Here is an 8787-nt window from a genome sequence, read left to right as displayed (position 1 = left end):
CACAACGATGTAGAAAGAACCAATATTGCTACAATGATGCATTGGTCACTGCTGACCTGTGCGGTACATGAAATGTAATCTAAGAATCAGAAATGATACTAATTTGATGACCATATTGCTATGAGAACTACATTTAAAATTACTGTGCTCAAAAAAACCTGTGGTGTTTACTAGAGCAGTGTCATCTTGTTCCACTATCTTGATTGCAAAATCTGGAGCAGCATGTATGTTGTATGGGGCTGTCAGAGTATTTTATCGATCTAATTACTGCTTTGCTTGCCTGGAGTGAATGTGTCTTAAGCTGCATTTTCCGTGCGAAACTTAAACAGTCCGTAATATTCCAGAATGAGATTTTCACTCTGCAGCGGAGTGTGCGCTGATATGAAACTTCCTGGCAGATTAAAACTGTGTGCCCGACCGAGACTCGAACTCGGGACCTTCGCCTTTCGCGGGCAAGTGCTCTACCAACTGAGCTACCGAAGCACGACTCACGCCCGGTACCCACAGCTTTACTTCTGCCAGTATCTCGTCTCCTACGTTCCAAACTTTACAGAAGTTCTCCTGCGAACCTTGCAGAACTAGCACTCCTGAAAGAAAGGATATAGCGGAGACATGGCTTAGCCACAGCCTGGGGGATGTTTCCAGAATGAGATTTTCACTCTGCAGCGGAGTGTGCGCTGATATGAAACTTCCTGGCAGATTAAAACTGTGTGCCCGACCGAGACTCGAACTCGGGACCTTTGCCTTTCGCGGGCAAGTGCTCTACCAACTGAGCTACCGAAGCACGACTCAGGAGAACTTCTGTAAAGTTTGGAAGGTAGGAGACGAGATACTGGCAGAAGTAAAGCTGTGGGTACCGGGCGTGAGTCGTGCTTCGGTAGCTCAGTTGGTAGAGCGCTTGCCCGCGAAAGGCAAAGGTCCCGAGTTCGAGTCTCGGTCGGGCACACAGTTTTAATCTGCCAGGAAGTTTCAGCCCGTAATATTAACTTTGCTTGAAAGTGTGATAATAGTTGGGGCATGCGGCAGACAGAATGAGTATCCGAATTTCGCAACGAGAGTCGTTGACCCCTTCACGTGGACAGGCTATTTGACGGAGCCGTTATTTCCGTTGTTTCAGGATCGCGGGTATTAAGGCGAGGATCCACCGAGATATGGGAGGAGCGAACAGGGGTTAATGCGGTGCATGACACCCCCATCTCTATAAGATTTTTGTAAACGCGCTTATGTCTTTACATACGTAATTTTCTAAATTTAGAGCTGAGTTTCGAAGAATAAATTGGTATGGAACTAAGATTCCTGAAAGTGGCAGGATATTGTAGGCTACAAGATCCGATCACAAAAGTTTCCATTCGAAGGCCGTATAGTCCAGAATTGGTATGGGAGTCAGTGAAAGAGCCGTAAGCATTGAAGTTGGGTTTCCTGCTACTTGAAATAGTGCGAAACTGACTGTTGCACGTCATCGACCTACAGGAACCGCGGACACTTCAAGGCCTTTCTTAGGGACCGCAGGTGTGATAATTGCATGAGGCCTGATCTGGATTAGAAGGCGGGTGCTTAAGTGCCTCCCAATTTAGTTGGGGTAAATTCAGCGTTACGGCATTTGCCGATGCTGTCATGAAGCAGCAGCACATCTTGTCGCTGTAACTTCTGTGCGTAGTCTGCACAAGTCAGAAATGATTTTAACTTCCCATCAATTTGGAGTTTCTTTAAAGCTTTGTAATCGTTTCGTCGTTCTTCGGTGGTGACTGTTTCTTCTTTTCTCATCCAAGTTTAAAATTAGTCGATCAAGCATGTGACTGTGGTTCTCTACATCTTCTGTAAAAAATTTTGGTAATGAGTAAACATATGGATGAACTTTTGATATTAATGTATTTATTCTTCGGTTCCAACCTTCTGAAGCGTTATTACTGCTATGGGGTCTTCCAGTGCAGTTCCACATCTCTCTTGTCATATTTTAACTATCGAGCCACTGATCCACAGAATAGTCACAAAAGCCGCGCGAGATTAGCCGAGCGCTGTAGGGTGCTGCAGTCATGGACTGTGCGGCTGATCCCGGCGGAGTTTCGACTCCTCCATCGGGTATGGGTGTGTACATTTGTCCTTAGGATAATTTAGGTTAAGTAGTGTGTAAGCTTAGGGACTGATGACCTTAGCAGTTAAGTCCCATAAGGTTTCACACACATTTGAACATTTTTTGATACCTTCAACTCTGCTTCCCAGAGGAGGCACCAGCTTTCGTCGCCTGCAACAACGCGCTGGAAGATCGCATCAGGTGCCTCAGCCAAACAGCCATCCGGTTTGCCTTTTGTTAGGCATTTCACGCCCGGTGTATCCACTGGCTGCAAACCTAACAGCAGTCTCACTCCTGCCAGATGATGTGTTGCACGCTGCCGAAGCTGATGTCTAGATCCTTTGATAACGTACATCTACATCTACATCTACATCTATACTCCGCGAGCCACCATACGGTGTGTGGCGGAGGGTACTTATTGTACCACTATCTGATCCCCCCTTCCCTGTTCCATTCACGAATTGTGCGTGGGAAGAACGACTGCTTGTAAGTCTCCGTATTTGCTCTAATTTCTCGGATCTTTTCGTTGTGATCATTACGCGAGATATATGTGGGCGGTAGTAATATGTTGCCCATCTCTTCCCGGAATGTGCTCTCTCGTAATTTCGATAATAAACCTCTCCGTATTGCGTAACGCCTTTCTTGAAGTGTCCGCCACTGGAGCTTGTTCAGCATCTCCGTAACGCTCTCGTGCTGACTAAATGTCCCCATGACGAATCGCGCTGCTTTTCGCTGGATCATGTCTATCTCTTCTATTAATCCAACCTGGTAAGGGTCCCATACTGATGAGCAATACTCAAGAATCGGACGAACAAGCGTTTTGTAAGCTACTTCTTTCGTCGATGAGTCACATTTTCTTAGAATTCTTCCTATGAATCTCAACCTGGCGCCTGCTTTTCCCACTATTTGTTTTATGTGATCATTCCACTTCAGATCGCTCCGGATAGTAACTCCTAAGTATTTTACGGTCGTTACCGCTTCCAATGATTTACCACCTATGGCATAATCGTACTGGAATGGATTTCTGCCCCTATGTATGCGCATTATATTACATTTATCTACGTTTAGGGAAAGCTGCCAGCTGTCGCACCATGCATTAATCCTCTGCAGGTCCTCCTGGAGTACGTACGAGTCTTCTGATGTTGCTACTTTCTTGTAGACAACCGTGTCATCTGCAAATAGCCTCACGGAGCTACCGATGTTGTCAACTAAGTCATTTATGTATATTGTAAACAATAAAGGTCCTATCACGCTTCCCTGCGGTACTCCCGAAATTACCTCTACATCTGCAGATTTTGAACCGTTAAGAATGACATGTTGTGTTCTTTCTTCTAGGAAATCCTGAATCCAATCACAAACACATTCGTGGCTCTGCGGTAGTGCGTCCCAGTTGTAGCACCAACCGCTCGCTCGTTGTCCGATGTGGGTGAGGCTGGTCCCCCAAATAGATCGGCGTCTTGTGTCGAGTCGCGACCAGCCAGGAACATCGTGTACCATTCCACAACGGTGGCCTTCGACAGAAATTATATCCCATATACATTCGTCATTCTTCGATGGATGTATATCGGTGTTTGTTGTTCGGCAGCAAAGAAAAGAATAACAGCACTCTGGTACTACTTGAATGCATTTACTAATAGCTTCGCTGTTGCTCAAGCGTCTGCATTTACCGCACGCTCATCGGAATGACACGAATACCACACTAACCTCTTATCTAGATGTCAGTGCTTGTACACCCGCAATGGGGTCGCACTACGTTGTATTTTCGCTGCAGCAACGCACTCAGACGGATGTTAGATATTAAAAACTGCATTTGGATCCGCGCCTGCTGATATGGGTCAAAGTCCATATGACAATATTCATAGTTACTACAAACTCGAATATGAGGGCTTTGTAGGTCAAATGGAAGATGCGAGCCAAACTATCTCTACACGCAAGCCGAAATCGTTGGAGCAAAGCGCTGAGAGTCCAAATCATGTCTGAATCAAGGTCCAACAGAAAGACAATGTCAAAAATACAATTCAGTTAGGACGCTATGTTCATGGAAGTAAGCACACTGGATGCATATCCGCTGTACCTTCGACCTTATTCGGATTCAAGGAGTCTGCCTAGTGCATCTGTTTATGATCGCAGCCTTACCCTGTGCTGGGCTTATATTCAGTTAATATCGTCTATGGCCTCGATTCCATACTACAAACTCGCTTGGGGGCAAAATGAAACAACGATTCTGTTTAGTGTGTGAGTAGGAAGGCTGTGGGGCTTCTGGATACCAATTTTTGACCTTTGCGTTGCCTACCTCCAGGGACACATACACATCAGCCACGCGCACAGTCACACACACATCTAAGTGAAATATAGGCATTATTTCTGTGAAAATCAAAGATATTCATATAAAATGTCATAGTCTAACGCTATGTTATGTTAGTTCTATCTTCTGCTGTCACACAGTCATATGGAATAGCATATTTTCCTTGTGAGGCATCAACTGACAACTTCCTCTAACAAGCAGAAGTACTAAGTCTGCGAGCCTGTGAGTCCAAGCCTGTCATGTATCACCGACTGTACAAAATGAATGTGTGCTTTTCTCAGGACTAGCTGAGGCTTAAAAAATGCATAGTCGGCAAGTCGGCTGATGTCTGCCATGCCTAACACATTACGCTAAGTAGAGAGTCAAATCCAGTGGTCTCCATCACCAGTTGCAATCACTATTCTTTGAAATTGGAGGGCGATGAAAAGAATGGTGGTCACTGGAGACTGATGGCCAATAGAGAACGGTGGTCAATCTAAACTGATTGTCAATGGAGGATTTTGCTTATTGGGGAATTATCGTGAAGGGAGGGAATGATGTTCAACAAAGAGAATGATGCTCAGTGGAGAATTATGCTCAGTGCAAAATGATAGTGAATGGAGTATTATGGTCAATGAAGAAACAAAGTCAACTGTGAATGATGGTCATTGTAGAATGATGGTCAATGGATAATGGCAGTCAATGGAGAATGATGCTCATCAGATAATGGTTGTCAACGGAGTCACTGATGTATGTGGAGAATTATGATCAGTGGAGAAATATGGTCAATGCTGAACTGGACCTTTCCGTCGAATGCTTCCCTTCATCTTACATGAATATGCTGTAAAAAAACTGTATCCCTGAAGCTAACTATCCACGCCTTCGTGTTCCAAAACCTGACAGTAGGTGCTAGATACACCAGTTGGATGTCACAAACTGAATTTCAGATAGTGTTGTATCGTCAGAAGCTGACAGTGTTTTTTTGCAATGGTTGCCTGTTACTGCATCTTAAATAGTAACCAGATAGAAGAAGCTGAGAGCGTGTATGTGTGGTGAGTGAGAATTACTGGATTTTAAGCTTTTAGGATAGGTATCAAAGAGTTGGATCGAGAAATATCGCACAAATAAGTACCAGCTTATAGAATCTCATCAAGACACTCATACAGTGCATTCGATAACCTAGTACCTTATGTTTATGCTCTAGTCTAGAATGTTCCCTGTCGCTGGTAATCTGTATCTACTGCAGCACTCAAAGTGTCAGCTCACTTACACATCACTGATATCGACAGCTTTCCATCGTTAACAGCGAAGTATTAAATTCATATAGCTGCACACATTTTAAAATTCTAGTGCAGTTGAAATTATAAGCTGATATTTATCCACATGAGGTACAAAGTAATATCACATATGGTTAGTTACGTCTAACTTCTAAGTTATCACCTCAGCAACCAAATTTAGCAATTCTCTTTCGTCTCCACCATGTTTAAGTTACTTACGTGATCGAACATTCTGCGCATCGTGTCTTAATACTTATATGATTGCTTATCCGACAGAGAAATTCTAAACTTCATTATAGAACCGATGGAACAGGCAGCACGTCTTGTGAGACTTAGTTTCTGCAAGTGTACTCTGTCTGTGCAGTGTGTGTCTTCTACGGACTGCATGTTGCTTGAGATATTTGTCGGTTGGTGTTCTTTTAAAGCCTGGGGACGGTGCACAGTGTCTGTTGGGGTATAATAGCTTCAAAACAAAGCTGTCTGGTGAGGATACTTTGAGGTGGATACCCGCATATCTGTAACTCATACTACCTACATTATGCAAATGATCGCAAATTTTTCGCGCTAAAGACACCCACATCACCCTGCAGGCACATGATGGATACTATGATAGGGATGGCAGGAAGAAAAACAGTTTAGGGGATGGGAGGCATTGATGGTTAATTGACTACGTGATACAAAGGCTATACATCTTACTAAATATCATGGATAAAATGAAACTCACTTTCGAGATTACTTTCACATACTAGTAAGGTATTGTAAACGTCACTACAGGAAAATATATGGAAACGGAGACTAGATGATATATTAAAATCCAGTGCAGTAGCGTAACAACTCTATTCCCTTACCCGTGTGTCTTTCTCTTCATAGTTTTACGTTCCGTTAAAGGCTTGCATAAATTAGAAAAGATCTGTTGGACGTTATAACAAGACAGCATTAAGTACGGTGTTTCTGTAACCTCTCCGTTGAATTTGACTCTCATTTTGCCGTAATGCGAGACACATACATGTTGATAGACAGCAGCAAGCGTGATCTCGTTGAGAAAACATTTTGCCAGCTCCAAATTTTTTCGAACTTCTCCAGTCAGTGGAATATGAAATTTACGCACTGAGAAGCCTGAAATCACAGACCACACATTTCTCAAGTATCAGTTGGACCTGATTTGTAATGCTGATGAAATACGAAATTTCATCAATGTGGATCAACTAAAATTTTCGCTGCTGATTCAATGACAAAGTTCAGGACCACTCGGAAGTTTTTCGAAGTGTTTGGTCTGGAAGGAGGGTCATAAAATCGGGGATGAGAATTATTTGTTGCCAAAGGTTCATAGTTGTCATTTCACTGTTTTCTTCTCCTTCTTCTTGGAAACGTGAGCAACTCTCCAGAAATGTGAGTTTTACATGAATATTACTGTTAACAATTTCAATATTTTTTTGCCTTCTAATTATTTGCAGAAATTCTTTTTATTGTGTGTTGTAGTATCTACACCAGCTGGCGTATGTATAGAACCCAATAAGAGATGTAGTCGAAGAAAAGCAGCAACTATTGTCAAAATTCGACGGGTGTGGCTACCTCCTCCAAAAATATGTAAGTCTGAGGTATTTCACCTCCTGATTCTTTTGCTTATGAAGTTTACCGCATTCCTTGTCATATCTATAAATGCGACTCTTTCGTGTTATTCATTCAACAGTACAGAATCTGCAAGCACACTCGACTGAGTAGTGGAGCATCTGCAGTGATTGGAGGACTGGAGCAGTGGAAGACCTAATGCTTATGGTAGGCTGAACTTCTTGGACATGATCATCGTCAACGTGAGTCTATCAATGATAATAATGTAGAATGGGTATGTGTGGATTCTGCTTTTAAAAATCGTATATGTACTGGCGTGTTACTCATGATGCGCTTTAGGATCTCGAACAATTTCACACTGTATGCTTCCTGGTTTTCATCAAGAGAGTGCAGGAGCTGAATCAGCGAGTTCAGATAAATGTCTGTCCAGACTGTAAATTCCTATTGTCCAAGTCAGGTGAGGTTGGGTATATTCATACGATCACCAATAACGCAACGTCTCTCACTGTCTGATGATATCAGTGAATCGTATTCTACCAATTAAAACAAAACTGAAAGCTTTCCAAGTTCACGATTCTGGGCGGATGAAATAAGAAATCATGGACCTTGACATTATCGCTAACATAAGCACAGAATTTTATGTGTGAACACACAGAAAACTGACAAAAGGAAATGCCGACAATATAGCTGTCATAAATGTTGACTCAAAGAACGATGATTATTCCTTCAGATGATCAATTATAGTTGGATTGTATCAAGAAAATAACAATGTGAGCCGCATCTCTAAATATGTTCCTTATTGAGATGTATTAAACTTTGCGAACGTTTCGTCTACAACTGAACTGAGTCATGTGGGAGTACCGGACAAACCAACATGAAAATGTATCTATTAATATGTACAGAATCCAGTACTTTAAGCATGAAGGGATGGTTATACACTACCGGAAAAAATTAGTGTACCCTTTTAGACGTTTGAATTTCGCTCAAGATTATTGTTGCAGCAGTGCATATGGGGTGCAGGAAATGGTTACATTTTCAGATTAATAGCACAAACGGTTCAGTGGTACTAGGTAACGATCTATGTGAAACATTCATAGTAGAACGTGGTGTAGCTTCCACAAGTGGCAATGTAGAATCTGACAATGGTATTCAGTCGACCGTCCGCGTGGCGAATACTGTCCTGGGATACGTTATACCACACCTGTTCGACCTGTTCACGCAGTTCCGTAAGAGTTGTTGGCTGACGAGTCGCACGAGTCACTTCTCGTCTGATCATATACCACACGTGCTCGATTGGAGACAAGTCCGGAGGTCGTGCTGGCCAGGAAAGTTTCTACACTTCTTGCAGAGCACGTTGAGTTCAGCGGTACTGTGTACGAGAGCGTTATTCTTTGCAACAACACGTCGCTTTCTTGTTGCAAGAACGGCAAAAGAACGTGTCAACAGTATTCTGCCCGTACTGAGCGCAGCTTAGCGTTCCCTCCAGAAGGAGGTGAACGAGAATTGTAGCTGATAGCTCTCCAGACCATAAGGCTTGGGGTGGGGCCATTCCGTCTTGGGACAGTTCTCACCAGGTCTATGTCAAA

The 8787-nt window shown here is 43.1% G+C and overlaps 1 non-coding gene across 1 annotated transcript; it reads left to right on the top strand.

The window, feature by feature from the left end:
- Window positions 1-870: 870 nt before the first annotated feature.
- Trnas-cga lies at window positions 871-945 on the top strand. The gene has a single exon. It is a non-coding gene; the product is annotated as a tRNA-Ser (tRNA).
- The last annotated feature ends 7842 nt before the right edge of the window (window positions 946-8787 follow it).

This window comes from Schistocerca americana, chromosome X (genome assembly GCF_021461395.2).
Source record: "Schistocerca americana isolate TAMUIC-IGC-003095 chromosome X, iqSchAmer2.1, whole genome shotgun sequence".
NCBI classification, from domain to species: domain Eukaryota; kingdom Metazoa; phylum Arthropoda; class Insecta; order Orthoptera; family Acrididae; genus Schistocerca; species Schistocerca americana.
The sequence above is the reverse complement of the archived record's forward strand: the minus strand, read 5'-3'. Positions and strand labels throughout refer to the sequence as shown.